At 39.9% G+C, this 19,988-nt stretch overlaps 1 protein-coding gene across 11 annotated transcripts in view; it reads right to left on the bottom strand.

Moving 5' to 3' along the window:
* The window catches only part of LOC310886996 (uncharacterized protein), a 164,231-nt gene extending 149,074 nt beyond the window's left edge, over positions 1 to 15,157 (bottom strand). For all 11 annotated transcript variants that reach the window (XR_014575569.1, XR_014575570.1, XR_014575571.1 and 8 more), the window contains exons 1-3: positions 14,614 to 15,157; positions 2,107 to 2,287; positions 1,727 to 1,837 (exon numbers count right to left, since the gene is read on the bottom strand). The gene's annotated coding sequence lies outside the window, so the exon portion shown is untranslated. The remainder of the gene's footprint in view (positions 1 to 1,726; positions 1,838 to 2,106; positions 2,288 to 14,613) is intronic.
* Positions 15,158 to 19,988: the final 4,831 nt, after the last annotated feature.

The raw sequence follows: 19,988 nt of genomic DNA, 5'->3' as shown, positions 1-19,988 counted from the left end.
GGAAATTATATACCTAGGCACACTTGCTCTGTCACTTTTAAAAATACGTTTCAGAAAATTCTCCCATCTCTCAGTCCAGAAGACATAAGAACTCGAGATTATCTGATGGAGACAACAGACCTTCTAAAGGGAGAAATTCTCCCACCCCTAATTCTCAGCGTATCTTTCCAAACACCTATTGCTAAGGATTTGAGGCAGTTCCTAAATTTGAGCTTCTTATCAAGACTCCCCATGATGAATCTCTGCCCTCTCTTTGCAATAATTTGAGATAAACTGTAGCCCTCATTCTATTGGGAGAAATTTCCAAAGTACTTGGCATTTGGCCTCACACCAATTCTCCTTTGAAGCTGGAGAGTATATAGAAAATGTCTTGCTCCCCACTGGGCAAACATTTGACCCTAGACTACTGGGAAGGAACAAACTGGACCTTCTGCTTTTCAGAGTAAGCTAAAAGGTTACACAGTCCCTCCTGCTGAGTCCTAACAACTCCAGGCAATGTTCTTAAGTAGGTTCTGCATGCCGAGGTGTCGTCATGGCTCTTTCCAAGACGCACAATATGGCATTCATAGAAATCAGTATGACATGTTTCTGGTGCACTTCCAGCCCATCTTGAAAAAAATAAAAATGGAATTTTGGTCAAAGTCATAAAGAAAAAAGAGAAACCATATTAAAATCTTTCTCAACTGCTGACTGCCATATGGAGAAAAGGCTAAAGCTCCAATATGCAAAAAATATTTTGAAGATGGATCAATAAATGTACAGTATTGTCAAGAAGTGGGAAGATGGAGGTAGAAAAGTATAAGGTGCTGAGGATGGCATAGATGTTGGTACAGTTGTCCTGAGGAAACTAGGACAGCAGCCTTCCCTTTCTTAAGAACTCTTCAATCAAGATCAGACAGCTGTGCCCCAATTCTATCACCATCTACCAACAGGTGACCTATTCTGGACTATGCAGAAACTAAACTAGATAATTGAAACAGTTCTTCATAGCATGAAACAAATGTACGTTTACACAGATTACAACCATCATTTTTGAAAAAGGCAAGGGTAGCAAGAAAGTGATGCAATAAGCAACACATGATGCCTTCAGGCTGCTAATAATAAGCAAGAAAGAGGAATTCATTGCCATATGATGTTTTTTATCCATTCACAATTGTTGAAAATTTAAAAATTATTATAAAGAGGGCATGTGGTCTGACTCTGCTGAAGATCTATGTCACAAGATGATGCCAATACATGCAATACAAGAATAAGTTTATTGTACAAGTGTAGTGGTGTAGCGTAGTTATAAGAAATCTCCTCTCCACTCTGAGCCCTTTTAGACACTAAACAGAGAATGTTTTTGAGCACAGTATAGGTTTGTGTGCCCACACTACCAGCATACATCTGAACTTCTCTTTGGTGTTCAATTTTCTCTTCCAAAGCAGAGTCAGATAACAACAGACTCCACAGTCATAACACTGACAACTCCAACATCCTAAGTCTACCTGACCGAAAACACATATTTATTATCTAGATTTTTCAAATATATCCTTCTGAGAGGGAGAAGCGCCTGAGATTTAATTCCCATTTTGAGCTCTAAGGCCCTGGAGACTGGTGCTGAGACCAGGGGCACACAACATCCTCAACGGTGACACGAGTCTGAGGCCAGACAGCTAAATTTCCTCTTCATTCTGTTTGCACTTTGTGAAGTGAAAAATAAGTGAGATTTAGCACATCTCTGTACCTGTTGTTTGAAACACCATCCTGCCATCCCAGAGCAACAGCACTGAAGTGGAAGTGCAGGAAGTATTTTCCAGCATAATCTGTTGTCTTCCAAGTGTATGCAAACGAATTTCTAAAGAGAAGGAAGAAATAGATACATTGTTTTGATACAGTTTAAAATTTAAACAGGTTTTTCCATTCATCTTTACTTCTTGGTTTCTCCCAATCATTTTCAAACAAATTACTTCACTTCTGGTATTTAAGGTGGGCTTTTTAAGGTTAAGCAGTAAAAGTTGGGCAGAAGAAAGGCCAGCAGACTCCCAGAAACTACACAGACATCAAATGGTACATTGTGATGACTAATGGAGAATCTGTTTTGGTTTATATAGGACTAATGTTTACCAGATGCATAGCAACTCTGCATTTGACTTCGCATGTCAGCCTTCCTGTTTCTGCCACAGCTCTCATTGACTCCTTCCCGTGCAGCTTCAGGTAAGTATCTGTAACTTCATCCTGTCCCCTGTGCACTCCAGCCTGGTCCTTCACCTGCCCTTGCATCCCTCAGTGCTGCTCATCTGACCAGCTGTCAATACAAACATCAACAATTAGAATTCCTTGCCTATGTTACACACAGCAGCTCTAAGGTACTTACCCTGGGCACTTAACCCAATCTCCTAGATAAGCCAGCAAACACTGTGAAAAGCCAAGGGAGGAGGTTTTGGCGGCAGAAGGGTTGAGGATCATGGGGTGTTAAAGGATGGAGCTAGCAAGAGACATCCCTCCACCAGCCCCTGAAGAGTGCGTGCAGCCAAGCCCAGGTCTACAAGCCAGGCTCAGGATGTGGTGTAACACAGCTCCTGAGCTCCTCAGCACCATTCACCACAGGCTCTAGTTCTCAGTATATAACATGTTCAAAACCATTTCCACTGTCTAGTTGCATAAGGATTCCCTATTCCTCTCTGGGTTCCCAAGTACTGCAATCCTGGCAAAGATGACAAAAGACAAGTGAGACAACAGAGTGAAAAGGAGCACAACAGTTGACTTAAGAACTTTTAATACTCTCAATTTTTTAATGAGCTATAAACTGCACCCATGGTTTCTAACACATTTGAGAGCCTTCCATGGGATCAGGAGTTTTACAATGTAGAGGTTTATGCTCCTCCACAAGCAAAACCAATAAACAAAAGGCATTGTAAATGGTATCTGCCTAGTAAATAATGGAAGAGAGAAAAGAGCAAAGCTGAACAATCAAATGAAAAATAATTCCCATTTTGTGAGTAAGTACCTTTTGGGTTCACAGAATTGGTCCACAGAATTCATAGCTTCCCTATAGCCACCTCTAGCATCTGTTTTCCTTGTTTATACTCCACCCTACTGTGAATTAAAAAATTACAGCAGAGAGGCTTGGTGCAGGAAAAGGTCGCCTGAGAATTTATCACAAGGGATTGAACTCTGTTTTCATAATGCAAAGTGAAATGAGGGGGAAAAAATCAATGCAAAATGGAGATATGAGTCTTTCCTTTAAAATGTAATCTCAAAAAGTAAACCATTATTATTGGGGAACTATTTCTGAGACTTCTTAATTGTTTTATTCATTACAAATGTTTCCTTGAAGGCAAAAAATTATTTCCCCTAGTAGTGCATGGACCTGTACTTCAGCACATCTCAGTACTATGTTTCAGATGCATTCTTCATTAACCCTTACTATCACCCCAACAGGAGGACTGCACTCTGGCCAACCTAGTGATGTCCTGGCAGTGATCTGAGAGACTCCGCTGATGCTCACCTTTCCCACTAACAAACAGACATCATTTAACCATTGTCGTTAAGCATAGTTATTATGTCAACAACAAGTACTTTTCAAAAAGAAAATGACTACAAACATCTTTCAGATCTAACCGTTCGTCTAATTTCAGTTTATTTTTTTGCATAGTAGATGAGAAGACAAGGGCTATAGGACATGCAAGGTTAAGTGTAACTCATTGTAAAGAACGTGCCCTTTTCAATAATACAGCTCTTTTGATTAACTAAAAGCAAGGCCTTATATATTATACACAATCCTCTTTTTAAACAAGGCAAACTCCCACACTACAAAGATACTAGAACAGTAAATATTGATTTTCTTGGCTGATGGTACACCTCATGCCACACAGCCCACTCAAGCATCTGCTTGTTACCACAAGCTATTCCCTTTGTCAAGGGATAAAGAAAAGTAGCATTATGTGCTATCGGTTGTGGATTGCAAATATTTAAAAGAAATAAATTTCTCAGAATGAAAGGTACCTTCTTTTGATTTAAAAAAAAAAAAAAAAACTATTTACTTTAGGCCTATGCCCACTCCTAGCACCTGTACTTTCCAATTGTTTGCTTGCCAAGAACACAAGAACACTGTGTTTTTTTGCTGGCTTTTTTCTTAAATAACTATTTATTATGCACAAAATATCTATTGAAGATGTGCAGTGTTTTACTAGAAAAGGAAGTTAGCCTGAAAATGCTGCAGAAAACTCCAACTACTGACAGAAGGTTTATACGTATTCCGGTACATTAGCAAGGGCTATGTATTTGCCATGAAACAAAAAGCATGTACTACAGAAAAGGTTGGGTTTAATTTTGATCTCTTGCTATCACTTAGATATTCTTACTCTTCTTGTTTTGTGGCAGATTTGAAGTTATATTTTGCTTGAAAAGAACCACAGCAGTAAATACAGATGCAGATTTGTAATTCTGTCAGCGTGGAGTACGAGACATCGGGTAGAATAAAATACCCTTTCCAGTGTACTATAGAGAATAAAAGTTATCAATGCAAATTAAAAGGTTATACTTAGTCTGGAGAAAGGGGCTTCCAATCTTCTAGCCACAAAAGAAAAGGAAAAAAAATACAGTGATTTCCCTAGCCATAAATACATCAAAAAATAATAATAATGTTACTGTGCTGAGTGTTCAGAAACAAGGAGCCAGCAAATACGAAAGCAAAGGAAAAGAGGCAAATCAAAATCTCAAATATATGACATAGAAACAGGCATTTGCCAAATGCATCTTTAAAAAGTCTTTCATACAAAGAGAGAGGCCAGAGAACAATGTGTCATTGCCTGCCTTAACTATAGCATAGGGCTTCCTTATGGGTCTTCTCTGCTTTATTAATTGGATGAAAGAATCATAATTCAATTACTTAACGATTTATTACAAAATACTTTGCCCACACAAGATTTTTCAGCATGTAAACACCATACTATTAGGCTATCTACTATTACAGGCCTAGCATTTCAGATTTCATTAGTAAATAAAGCCAGGTTTATTTGTAATAAAGTTAAGCCCTTCCAACCACTGACCATGGAAACCAGATTTTGAAATAATTCAGATTTGTGTTTCTGTTCTTTCTAATTAAGGGTAATATCGGGAAGGACAGACAGTGGGTAGCATTGTTCGAGCACCATGGATTTAAGCAAGAAAATCTGATTATCAGCTCATGTCAGAAGCCAAGCGATAATGCAGCTTAGCATTCGTTTGGGCTTTTTCTTTAGCCAAAAGATAATTACTGTTCGTTAAGTCTTACGTAAGTGTATCTAATATCTATGGTCCTAAAAATTATGAATAGTAAAAGCACACAATGGGCAAAGAAGAGTTATTGTATTTATTATTTACTTGGGCTGCTCCATCACGGTAATTTCATTAGCCAGGAAAGTTAAACTTAATGTCAAACTATAATTTCTTAAAGGCCAAAAAGTTAAACATCAACTCTCACACAACTGATACCAGCAGTTACATTTTTATGTGGACACAAAAGCCTTATTAAAGCGATGTCCAGCCCGTCCTGTGGTCTCTCCTCAAACAAAACAGGCACTGAAGCCAGCCGCGTCCTCCTTCCTGGCCACACACACTGGCTGTGGCACAGCTCTGCAGGCCGAGCATCTGCAGGGCATGAAAAGCCCTCAGCTCCCACTCAAGTCATCCTAGTGAGCATTTTCAGTGGGAGCCCACTGAAGAAATGGCAAGGAGCTGAATTCATACTTAAAATCTTCCTTCAATTAACTGGGAGGCACCACGGAAAGGCAATGCCTCAGGGTGGCGAAGGCACTGCAGGGAGGAAGTGGGAAGGGAGGTCGCAGCCTGGCCCCACAGCAGCTGTGTGCAGCTTGGGTCTATCTGAGAGAAACCTCAGGAAACTAAAGCAGCAGGGTGCGTGTTTAGCTGCCTAGGTAAGGAGGCTCAGCTTCCTAAAATCCCTGTAATATAAACCAAAAGAGATACATCTCTGGAAGAGGATTCAGAGCAGGGACCTGGCTCACGTGCTTGAATCAGCCCACTGAAACAACTGTCTCTGCCCCTGCCTGTATTAAGCACTTCAAGAGACGAGTCTCTTATCCAAGTGATGTGCAGAAATGTAGAGAGTGGGAATACCTCCCAACAGGTAACAGCAGCTGCCCCCTCCCCAACAACCTTCTGCTGAGCCCCAAAATTACCCTCTGCTGATCATGGCTTGGGCACAAGGCCTGGGAGCCTCAGAGGCGATCTCTTCTCCTCAGCAACAGCAGGGCCCTGCCTACCCACCAGGAAATAACAAAGGAGAGCGCACACATTCCCCAAAAAAACCTGGGGCTGAGCAGTGAATACAGCAGGGCCGAGGAAGGAGACAGGGACAGGAGGCACTTCTGGTCCTCTTCCCAATGCCCTGCTGACAGTAACAAGCAATGCTGTTACTGTGCTCTCCTGCAGAGGTTTGGGAGAGCTCCCTGAGACCTCAGGAGGTGCAGAAAGCACATATTTGCCAGCCCCACACACCAGCCACCTGTTGAGCCAAGGAGTGGATCCATCCGTTGGGCAAAGTCAGTACTGACCACCTGTATTTATCCCCAAACCCATTCTTTAGCTCAAATACAGACTTTAAAGGAGTTGGCATTTGCACAGTCACCTCTGCATGCAAATTCTGTACATGCTTTATAACAGCTGAAAGGGTTGGTAGGTATGACATACACTAGAGATGAAAAGTGACCCAACTGTAGTTGTGGAGCAAAGCTACCTGGCAAAACCACTTGATATCCACATTAACAAGGAAAAATCCTTCACACTTAAAAAAAAAAAAAAACCACTAATGAAATACAGCAAGTCCACATTGTTATATTTAATGTCTTTTACTTCTGACATGGGCAGATGTTGGGAAGAAGGTCTCTGCACTGCAACCCTATCTCAAATAATACTACAGTCTCATCCTTAGGGGACTTGTACTGACCTCATTGGAAGTAAAAGAGGCTGATTGCTGACCAGAATAACATCTTGCTCAGCTTGCGTAACATGCTAAGAAAGATGAGTCTCCAAGACAAATGATAATAGACAACACAGGGTCTCTGAACTGGCTCTGCCCAGGGCATGATTCAGCATAAACTGTCACAGCTGCTTGAAGTGGCAAATCAGTTCACTGGCAATTTCAGTTCACCCTTGGGAAAAAAAATAAATAAATAAATTTGGCTAATGAAAGCAAAGCACAAGTAAGATGGAAAATTTATATTCAAGTAGCAAGTCAAGCATGCTAAGAACTTACTTGAACAAGATCATCAATGAGAAATAAAAGAAAAAAGCTTATGTGTCCCAGCAGGTGCAATAATTCTAGCTGCCCTGTTAATGACATGTATCAGCAATTAGGAGACAAATAAATAGAGGAAAAGAAATATTAAGGTTGCCCATAAAGTAAGTCACTTCAAAACACACACAATTTTCATGAATAATTGAATACTGTGCAAAGAAAACAAAATTAGCAGGCAAAGAGAAACACAGGTGTAATCATGAAACATCATCTTCTGTTTACTTTTTATGTGTACACTTTATGACTGACAGGGATCGTTTACAATGACTTTCATCATAAGGTAGGGCATAGATTTGGCACCTTTAAAGCAAATCATAATGGCAACAGCACAATTGTTAATGCAAAAATCATTTTGCCTCTTAGAAGAGCTGTTGCTGGCTTTGTAACTATAGGTTTTGTTTCATACAGAAGACAGTTCTTCAGAAACAGAGAAGTGAAGCACCACAGAACTGTCAGAATATTATCTGGATAGGGATAAAGAGAGAGGGAGAGAGATTAAGTACCAGAGTAGCAATAGGACTAGGAGATGTGGCTTAATTGCCCCTTCTCTGAAGGTACCTACCTCTCCTCCATCAGCAAACAGGAAAATCTCTCCTCTAAGCAGTCAGACTGTGGCGTTGACACAATATTCACTCAGGCTGAGCCAGACTGTTGAAACTGCCCTTACACAGCTCTTTTTTTTTTTTTACTTCAGTACAATGTGTTAGAGCAAAAAAACTAAATATAGATCTCCTGAATCATCTCATAAGACTTCAGCCTGTCTGCCAGATCCAAAGAAGAAATAGTCAGGTGTGCTTCATGACTGTTCAAAGAAAGTTCAGTGCTAGCATTGCTGCACTGCAGAAGTATTTCAAACAATCTCCTGTCATCTGCTAGACCTCCATCTGAAAACTGCTGCTTCATTGCTTGAGAGTTAAAAATTATAAAAAAATAAAATCTTTTTAACTCAAATAAAATTTATTTTAAAGGTTGTATTAAACTATATTAATTAAAACTTGTTAGCCAAATAATAATAATTATGAGAAGAAAAACTGCGATGACCATAGACACCACTGCTATTGGTATAGATCAGCCCATGGAAGCTGTCAAGGACCTCTCAACCATTACCTGGAGGTCAGTGTTCTTATTCTAAGAGATGGTTGGACAGAATGTCACAGTACTCCTTGGTCATGAAGCTCCCGGCTTCTCCCATACATCACCCCATAAAGCTCCAGAGATGCGGTTCTTTCCCTGTGGTGTTTTGCTCATCCCCTCGGAGGTAAAGGGCACAGCCAGGCAAGGCAGGCAGGGCCACTGGGGCCACGCTGTCCCTCATTGCCCTGGTAGCCACCTTCTGGCAATGGCACCATCTAGCGTGTGCTGGAGACCAGGGGGCATCCCAAGCATACCCCGAGGCTAGACCACTCCATGGGGCTGGCTGGCTCCTCTCTGATCCATCTGGGATTTCCCATCCTCTGGCAAGTTTCTCCATTCAAACTCTCTTCCTGTAGAAGAACCACTGGGTAGGGAACCAGCTTGTCCCAGCATGTGTTTCTGTATCACCTAAGCTACTGCCTGTAAATGAAGCAGTTTGGGTGGCATCCCGCTGGGGGAGGACCAAGGCAGACATCACCCATGATTTTGCTGCGGGCAGCTGGCAGTGGCTGGGGGGAAGGAGTGGCAGCCATGGGTGAGCAGCCCCATGGTCACCTCACCAAGCACTATCAGCCAGGTAAGAAAGCCTCACCTTGTGCATCTCCAGCAGGCTCATCACCAGGTGACCTCCAGCCCTGACCAATGCTGAACACCTTGGCATGCAGCTGAGTCATTTGGATCATACAAGTGGTTCCAGCACACTCAGAGAAATCATTTGCATGAGCCAAGTGACTCAGTGTTTGCAGGAATAGCCTTCAGAGAGGTCAGTGCAAAACAACAAGATTTTGGAGAACAGTTGCAGTGTTTTGAATTGCCCTGGACAAGCTACTTATCAGTCATTTCTTTGGACTTCGAAAATCATACTTTATTTTTCAGGACCAGGCTGTATTTTTCATTACCCTGACACCCAGGAGCATTTTATGGGTAATACAGCCCATCTGAGGATATCAGTTTCTTGCTATCTAAAATTGTAACATAACTTATTAACTTCACTGTCTTCTTATGTTATACTACTATAAAAAAGGTCACCCTTATTAATTGAAAAATAGTTGCTCAAAAAATTGACTAAACATCTTTTTTCTTTCTCTTGCAAACACTCACAAGTATATAGTGGCTCATTGTTTTCCCTCCTTGAATAGATGTCTTTAAAAAGCGCAAATAAAGAGAATTAAATGCTGTGTCAAACTACTGGTACCGCATGTTTAAACACCTGCTTCCCTTCATCAGTCCTTCATAACATTGTTAAACGATAATTATACATGCTGATGAGTAACGAATCAAAATACTGTAATCTATCTTGAAAGGGGTTTTGCTAATATTACACATAAGGCATTAATGGGATATTTAGACTGTTCTTGTGAGAGAAAACATACCTTTGTATACAGAGAAAGAGAAACACCAGGAGAACTTACTGCATTTTTCTCTTTTACAGCTGGCTTCAAACAAAACATGGTTTACTACTCCTTATGCATTTTATATAGCGAAAGGTGGGACTTGGGGCTTTTTGCATATTTTGGTCTGAATATTACAGTTAGTTTCACAATTTTTGTCACAGTGACTGTGGTGTAATGAGAGCTGCCTCCCCCATGTCCTCGCCTCCTGGCACTGCCTTTGCTCCCATCTGTGGTCCTGCACCATCAGCTCCTCAAGGCAGCAGCCATGCCCCAGTACTGTCCAAACAGGTCTTAAGCTGGCTGGGAGAGGGATGTTCCTGCACTTCCACCCATCCATTTAGCTCATAGCAGTGACTTCTCTTACAAAGAAAGTCCACAGAAAGAGTGTATCAGAGGAGTTAATGTTGCAGGACTAGTTAGAACCCAAGGTAATTTTGGCACTTGCAGCACCTCTTCCTAATGCACTTCAAAAGTCACTGTTGAAGTAGCATGCACATTTGTGTAACATGCAGCAGAACTTGTGAACTGTCTGTTTCTTAAAGACAGTCTCTTATGGGGATTCTCTCATGCCTAATAACAAGTTGAGCTCTCAGTGTAACTCCTCCTCAGTGGGTAAATAAACAGGATTTTTCCCCTTTAACCAGCCATTGATTTTCCAGACATTAGTCAAAGCTTAACATTTTGCTACCTTAACTTCTTTACATTTTTATATATATCAATGAGCAAGCTCAGAAGTTGGGACACCCACAGTGCATCATGACAGTACAAGAGCAAGTCCACCTCTGCCCTCAGCAAGATCCTGAACCACACTACACATCTACCAAATACTGGGGAGGGGGGAACAAACAAACAAACAAAACTAAAATGCAGAACTTTGATGGATGTAACTAATCACATCAATGGACTCTTCAGCGCATTCTAATTTTCTCGTGATTCTATTAACTTTTTATTAACCCTTTCAGTGTTTCAGAATTACCTTTCTCCCTCTTCATTAAGTATCTCATAGTCTTACTGATCCTTCTTTGCTAGGTTTCCTCTTCATTTCACAGGTAGCAAACACCTTTTCTATCCAACTGTCTAATTGATTGATATAATAAAGTCAACTCAAAATAGATTGTTTGTACTGGCTTGACTTTTGACTTTCTTGAAAGATATAGCATTCCTTCCCCCAAAATACCTGGGTTTGTACTTTAGTCCTTAACAGTGTTAAAACTAGCACTGTTTTTCAAGTTACAAATACAAACTTCAGAACTCTGTGCTAAAAATGTGTGAGCCACTAGCAGGCAAGAACCTTGCAAAACTGTCTGCCTTTCAGATCAGGTATGAAATAAATAATGACCTCCAGAGCACCAGCCATGAACACAGTACCTCAGAGTACCCGCCTCTTAGGTGAATTTCAGTTTCTTACACCCAGAGGGAAGATTACACAGTTCTGATGCTGCATATCTTGTTCCCTGCTGTCTATCCTCCTCACACCATATAATATGTAATAGCCTCATACAATCCTAAACTGCAATTTCATATCATTTTATGTTTAGAGGTGTGATTTTCTCTTGAAGAAAAGCTTTCCACAGAGAGCAAACAAACCATCTGTGATCTCATCACTCAGCTGGCATTCCAGCAATTTGCCATTGTCTTAATCAATACTTCTTAATCTGATATAACTACTTCACTATCTAGAAAGCAACCTTAGCTCATGTTATTTGCACATTCACACAAATTTAAGACACCACACATAGTGAGCCAACGCACTTACACATCATTAATAATGTTGGCTTCAGCAATCACACAGTCCTGGCGAGATTTTCAAAACTTTCCCTTAATTTCAAAGGAAGAGGTGTTAAACCAAAACTAAAAAATTTCTTTAAATTCCACCGTACTGTGCTTGACTAAGACCCTGGGGAGCAATTTAAAAACCTGAGCCCAAAGGAACTTAGGCAGGCAACACAACAGGTTTAATCACGCTTGTCATTTACAGAAGTGTAAATCTAGAGTAATTCTTGAGATGTTAGCAGAATTGTGCCAGATTCAGCTGAATCTTGGTTACATCCACCTTGGAAAGTCAACTTCAAGACCACCAAACAATCTTAGGGTAGGGACAATCAGATTGTATTCATATTCTTTCTAGTTGTGAGCAAAACCATATGGTACAAGCAGAAGTAAAGGTTGGCCTCACATACAAAAACCATCCAAAATCCAAAGTCATGGAAACTGTTCTCAGTTATATCAACTGAGTAATTAATTCAAAAGGCTAATTACAGTTTAAGCATTGATACTTTAAATATTGTTAGTAAAGAATCACCATTGCTCCTTCTTTTCCCATTATTTTCGATTCTGTATTTACAGCAGTTTAATATCCTTTAAAAAAAATAATTGTGATTTCTGGGTTATTTGATGTTAAAGTGCATCCATATCTGCAACAGAGTTAAAAGTCTTATAAAATAATACCATAACTATGTCTGTTGTGTTATTAAATAATTTCTCCCAAAGCTTTCAAGAGTGAAAGATAACTTGTAAAACTGCTCAAGAAGCAAAATAGCGTAGATCTCCAACAGACTTTCTTCCTTTCAACCTGAAGTAATATCCTTTATTTAAGTAATAAATTAATTGAGGCAGAGACCAGAGGGTTTTTGGTTTACGTATATCAGCCTTTTCCTAAGGTTTCCCCGTGACACTGACAATCTCTCATAACAAAACAGAGACATCACAGAACAGCAGCATGTCTTAGTTCTGTTCCTACAAGATATACTAGACTGGTAACTACTGAAGAATATCCGATCATCCCAGTATAACATTTCTATAAATCTTGATGGAATACCACGCCACTTTCTACATGCAAATGACTTAGAGAAAAAAGAAAGTTGTGATGTTGTTCACTTATGCACTTATTCATTGCTGAATTCCAGTCTTCTTTCACCAGCAGAAATTCCTGTGCCCTAATCAAGTTGGCAGAGTAGTGTAGGACTAATAGCAGCAAGAAACAGGACACAAATTCTCACCTCTGCTACGTGCAGTTATCAGAAAAACGCCATTGAAAAAGAAAAAAAAAAAGTGCTAACAGCCTTCATATTTAGCATTTATGCAATACAAACTGAGTGTAAATTACCAAATTAGAAGAGCAATGCTTGACCCCCATGTAAATGCGTAACAGTACAAGTAATGTAGCAAAAGATTGGTCTACACTGCACAACTTTGCCTGCCTAGTAACAGTGGCTGAGTCTCAGAAATAAATCACATTCTCTCAAATACTTCTTGTATGCTGGCCTACAGCAGCTATATAGTACTTTGATAAAGCTGTCCTGAAATTAGTGTTAAAATCTGCAAGCAACCCCCCTCTTTTTGCTTGCAGACCTTGTGTCTCCACTAGGGGGTATTACCAGTATATCTATATTGCCATAGCCACACCAGCAATGCCTGCCTCCCCTCTTTCCCTTCCAGGGTCAGAATTTGTACTAAAATCAGCAAGTTTTGCCCATCAGGGCCCAGCAGACTCCCTGAGGTTCTGCAGTCAGTCTGAATGACATTTTCAGGATGCTGCGCTATGGAGAAATGCAGTGAGAGACTGCAAGTTCCAGCATGCCTTGGCCAGCAAGAAATTATTCTGTTCTGGGTGTTGTAGGGAGCCGGTACTTGATTATCATGGTATCCCTGAAGACCTCTGCACACATGCTGACTCTAGCAGTGTTTTGCACATCTCAAGGCTGTAAGACTGGACTTTACTTTTTTATGCCCCAACAGCTGGAAGATAAGAAGAAAATGCTGTGTCTTGCTTTAAGAGCAATTTATAGTAGAGGAAAACGCAACGTGAACAAGCTGCCACAAACAGTTGGATTATTTGTTTTGCATAGGAAAGAAAGGTGTAGTGACAGAAAGGCAGGTGGGGAATCTTCCCTATGCTGGCCAAATAGAAGCGTGAGCTTACAGGGAAAGGTGATTTGGATTAATGTTGGCAGTTGTTCATTAGATAATTCCATAGGCTGAACTTTTTGAGTCTATGCCCTTTCTTTTCCCACCCAGACAGACTGCCTTCTTTGTGACTCTAGTCTTTATAAATGTATGGCTTCAGGGTCAAGAAGAACCAAGATCTACCACATGCAACACTGCAAAGAAAACAAGTGATAATTCGCACCCCAAAAACTTTGCAGCATAGAAAATACAGACAGGGAGAAAGGTCTGCCCTGAAAATTTCATGGCTGAAGAGATGCAGAAGGTGATTACAATTTGGGACTGTCATAAACAAAGAGAAAAAAGATAGGGTAACTGGCAGTAGGGGCTATAGCCCTAATCCTGCCTCTTCCTTCTACAGTGCTGGGACACCTCATTGAACTGCTCTCAGTGGCCAACTTGAGATTTTTGGGTTACACACAGTCTTAAAAAAGGTTAGGTGCTTTCCCTGGGTGAGCTGCATGTTACATCTGAATAAAAGAAAGGAGAAAGAGACTGGGTCCTGTTTTTCAGCTCACACAGACTTGAATTAAAAAAATGCAGCCAACAAATTGGCTTTTATTATTAGCAATGTCATTAATTATACCATTATTCACAGATAGTAGATAATAAGTATTAATTAGCAACAGCAAACCAACCTTGTCTTGGCACCAATAATAAATATTGTTTCTAAGTATAACGTCCTGAAATATCTCCAGCCACATCAAGGTCACACAACTCATCCTCAGGGTAAAATGGTGCTCTTAAATTTAGAAACATAAACTAGATTCATTTATATTAGAGCAAATACACTTACCTTATGAGTAAAAAATAAAAATAAAAAAATAATAATGTAACAGTAAACTTGATATACCTCACTTTCATTCGCCTTAATGCTCCTTATTTGTATCTGCACAGGTATAGCTGACATGGACACAGAAGAGAAACATGCAGGTAACAGATCCTTCAGTGGAGGTAGAGTTCAGACCAGCAGGAGACATCGTACCAAACATCTCTTTCTTCAGGCCCTCACAGAATTTCACACATTTCCCATCTTTCACTCTGGGCCCCAAGGGAAGGGGCCGCTCTGGGGGGACACATTCAGACACAGATATTTTGTCACCACCCAGCAATGTCTATCTGATGCCAGCAGCCCACTGACACTTTGTCACCACGACAGCCCCCCACTCTGGCACACCAGCAGTGCCTGCAGCAAAAGCTGGTACCCACTGCTGTGGTCAGAGCAGGTAGCTGGCCTTCACACGTGATAACCTTATGTGTTCAGCATAAACCTACTATTTATACTGACAGTAATGCAAAATATTAGAGAGTATATTTCCCTATTCAGAATACTCTGGTAAATTCAAGCAAGTGCCACTGCTGACCAAGTCGGAGAGAAAATATTTCTCATGCTAAACCTAACACTCACATCAGCACTGTCAGTTCTCACATGATATTTTACAGGGGATGAGTCTGTATATATGTAAGGTACTGCAAATCGTCTCCGATAGGCAGACCTAGGTCAGCTAAACCCTTTTCATGCTAGAATAGCACAGGGAAAAAAAATGTGGACAGCATGTGGGGCCTGAGTTTGAAGAGCGTAGTGGTCACCACTGAAGGCTTACTCCCCTAACTATTCATCGTAAATAGGAAGGAAATTAGGACAATTAGAACAGTTAAAATGTAAATGACAGAAATAACTGAAAACCTTTTTCTTCCAGTTCCTTCTTGTTTAAACAAAGCCCTAACGAGCTACAATCAGAGAGGTCTGCAATGGATCCATGGCAACAAAAAGCCCTGGCCTATGGCTACCATCTTTCCCAGCACACTGACATTAATTTACCAGATATACATGTACACATTTCAGGAAAAATCACCAGGCTCAAGCTTCATTCACTGAAAAAGGGGATCATTAGCAAATGAAAGAAAAAATATAACAGGTCAGCAATTTCCTTGATGAACTCATCTATTTATTTTTATTTGAAAGAGAAAGATGAAATTATTCTTGTAATTTTTGTGCTTTGTACCTCTAGTGAAGAGAAAATTGCACCTATAAAGCTGATTTTGATTCTTACACAGCAGATGAATAATAAAATCAATGCTTTGACATCTATGTATTCCTAAAATATTCTTCATAGAGTCATCTGAATAGCACATTAAATGCGAAAGGTGATAGTGCTAGCAATAGTTCTAAAAATTACACCAAGCAAGGTTTTATTTGTTGTTGTTTTGTGATGTTTTATAATCCTTGTGTGTGGAAAAGGGGTTATTTAATCAGTCAAAAGATCAAGAGCCATCCAGCAGCAGAAGAATACTAGCTCCAAGCCTGATCAAAGCAGGAATTCCTAAAAACTACACAAGATATGAATAACCTATTAAAACAAAAATCCCTGGCAGTTATGATGGGGATTTCGGATATGCTGTATACTACTGATGTGGCCATAGTACTTATTAAGAGTTAAAAATCAGTTAACTTTGTGGGTGGAAAAAGGTCTATAATGTTTCCTGTTGGATGTTTTCTTGCTATCAGCTTGTAGGTCTGGCTCGCCTGGCAGAGATGTGCTGTGTTATTCCATAAGTTCCCTGTGCTACTTGCCAAGTTCTGTCTATCAGTCCAGGAACTTCTGTGTGCTCTGGTATCTCACCCTTACCTGACCTCACCAACCCTTCACCAACTGCTAGCAATGCTACTGAGTTACCTCATGCTCTACGGTCTGTGGTCTGCAGGTTACCTTTCCTTCTGTCCAGGGTCTTTCTCCTCCTTGCAGCAGAATGACAGGGTCAAAAATACAAGCCATCCCTATTCCTGTGCAGGACAGTCTCCAGTGAAGATAATTGGGCATAGTGAAATGCCAAATAACCTCCCGTGAATGGAGAACTGGTGCCAGTAGAGCAGAGCATGCAAAACAACGCTGAATGCACCATAGCAGTTATGAGACTGTGTTTACAGTAGAGCAGCAAACACCTTTATCTCATGAGGTTATTCCACTCACAAAGGCTGTGTAATAAGGAACAGCCTACAATGTATTTAAAAAGAGGCCTCTTATTTTTATTTCAGTTTTGCAGGCTGAGCTCATCATTTTTAGATGAGATTTCAAAAAGAGATTTCAAAGAAATAACACATCCAAGGTGATGCTAAGGCAGTAAAATAGAAATCTGAGCTCAAGTTGAGTTTTGCCTCATACAGGTTTGCAGTGTGACCATGACCTGTCATAGTCAGATTTCCTCAGTTGGCTTCTCAGCTCTGTAAATGTCACGCTTGTCTACAGGTTCTAAAATTAAAAACTCAACTGATAATTTATTAGAAATTAAATCATTTAGGGCTGGGCACCTTTTAGAACCAGACTTCCTGAAGCATAATTTCCACTCCCCAAGTCCAATGGAAAGATAAAGCATGAGATTGCTCCATCATATATTGGCTGACTTTCTTGACCTGATCAAAATAATCATAAATAAGTAAAAACAGATATCTGGGACTTATCTTACAATTACTCTTATAGTAGGTTAAAACACTACTTCACATTAATTGGTCACATTTCCCTTTCCAGGCCAAAACCATGAATCCATTGTATATGTAGCTTAAAGTCACCCACAGAAGACTTACACAGAGAGACCATGATGTTCTGTGTTGCATCTAGCAACCATTTCAGCTGTCTTTGCCCAAAGAGCAACTTCAGCACATGCTTATGTTTTGGCATGTTTGTTGAAGTTCAGTTGTGCAAATTGCTGAGCAGGCAGAGAGGAAGCTGATGAAACCTGGAGTGTCAGTAGAAATGATTCAAAAAAATTGCACAGCATATATTTGACTTTCTACTTATGAGCAATACCCTAGGGAATCATTCTGACCATAAGCACTCATAAGTGTTGCTGCTAGACATTAAACAACATACATAAGATACATCTAGCGGTTGTGCTGACATAGGACCCTAATCCTGGCCACGGTTACTACCAAACTACCAACATTAACTGGGAGCAGATAATGGTCTCTTGATGCAGCAATGCCACTTAAATACTTTCAGTGAGTAATAAATACAATTTACTGTCTTTCATTGCACAAATTCTCTCATCTTATTTCATGTTGTAATTTGTTTGAAAGGAACGTTATGGAGTCAATTACATTTTAACTGTATTGTGTTTCTATTTTTTTTTTTAATTGTCTGCAATGTCTGACAAACAGCAGTCTGCACAGTCACTCTGGGGACTCTTTTTCACACTGTTTATAATTACGGCAAATGTGTTCTTTCTAGGTTTAGTTACCAATAAGGAGTAATTTCTTTATAGCTGTAAAGAGCTATTGTGCTTGGGGTGTCCAGCAGTACCATGTTCATCACCATTATTGTTCAGTATGTTTGTAAAGTCCCTTAAAGGTCTAATAAGGCAAAATAGGAAGGCTGTTGATGGATATCAACACAATACAATACAAACAATACAACATATTTCGTTTCCTGAGCCCTCAGAAGAGCTATAGCTCCAGCTCAAATGCTCCTAGGATCTCTAGGCCTTGATGTTACCATGGCAGGAGCAATAGCAAACAAAGAAGAGCCAATGCTTTATAAAACAAAATGTGAAATATAGCCTAGTTATTACGGACATATAACTTCAAATAGTTTTTTGGCAGGCAAAGCCTTATAAAACAAGACAAGAATTATTCAGTGTTGGTTATCTCTAAAATATCTGTGAAAAGGCACTACATGTACATGCACACACACGTATTTATATTTGGAAAATCTCGTATAATCAGGATTACTGAGTTATTGTAAGTCAAAATACAACACTTTAAAACTATAGGCAACATCTAAGAATTTCTTCAGCCACAAAAATGCAGCCACTTCTGGGGTGGGTGATACCAACCAGCCTAAGGAATTAATATCATGCACAACACTTACAGAGACCAGGAGCTGAAAGGCACTCCTGGTGAAGGCAAAAGAATATTGTTAGCTAGAATGCAATTTGATCAAGGCAGAGTTTCATGTCTTCTCGATGATAAGTTCAACTGAAATTTAAACTACAGAAAGAGTCAGGACCCACTTTTCTCTCTGATTGAAATAAGGTGTTTCCCAAAGCTTATTTCCCGAAGGTCAGCCAATATTCAGTGCAGAACTGTATTTCAACGTCCAAAACTACCATAAAGCAGATCACTTCCTAGAAAATCTCCACACAACATCGGCTATCAAAGCGTTGGTTGCAGCTCTACTGATGCATTCTTCCAATGCTGCTTTAAAAGCTCCTAGGGGCAGATCATCCTCATGGGGATTAGACAGTATACAGCAGCTGGGAATCTGTGGTCAAAAACATGTAAGACCTACTCATTCCCACTGATCTATAGCTGCATGGATATATAGAAGTACATGCAATAGCATTATCTGGTCAAAACTTAGTTAGTATTAAATTTAGCACTGGTTTCCATTTGAGTGCTCACCTGTCGTAAACTACAGTGGCCCACAAAAGTAGGCGTCTGGATGGTTGGCTGACAGCACTTCACGCTCCCATAAAGAGAAATAAGCTATTCAGTGGAATTACTGTATGTCTCGGAAGTATGTACCAGCTACATTTACTAATCCTGCATATTCAAATCTCTATGACTGTAAAAAGGGATCTAGGAATGCTCTTTGTCAGCCTGACTAGCTTCAAATGGTTTTAAGAACACGAGTAGTCTGCTAAGTAAATGAATCACAAACTAAGGATAAAGTAGTGGTTACAGGTTGTCTGTCTTTGTCAATGTCTTTAGCATTCCACCCAAAGAGAAACCACCTGCAATACGGTTCTAGGGTTTCGCAAAAGTTTGACCTCATCGCATTTCAGTTGGTCTAACACACAGGTATGATTTCTTTGTAGATTAAAGAAGTATTGTAATCAACATGGAAAAAAAAAAACCACACACACACTTGAAAGTAACAAGTAGCTCAGATATTCATTACTAGCCATTAACCTGATTTTCTAATGAATACGACATTAGGCATTCATTAACAATCATTTGTGTTTATGTGGAACAGTGGCTGTATAATGAAGGTTGATAAATGAATAGAAATGAAACGAGGGAATTTTGGACACTTGTAAAGCAATTAACTTGTTTGGCATTAATTACATATTGAAAAGCTAAATCAAGTACATTTGGAAAGCCACTAGGACAGAGACACAGACCAAGGGTAGATATAAAGTCTAGATATAAAAGAAAAGCTTTATTTCTTTTAAATAAAGAAATATAGCCAGAAGTATGGTATTAATGACAAACAAAGTCCATTTCTAGCAAAAAG

Source organism: Anser anser (genome assembly GCF_964211835.1).
Source record: "Anser anser genome assembly, chromosome: 1".
Lineage (NCBI taxonomy): Eukaryota > Metazoa > Chordata > Aves > Anseriformes > Anatidae > Anser > Anser anser.
This window is presented reverse-complemented; position numbering and strand designations above follow the sequence as displayed.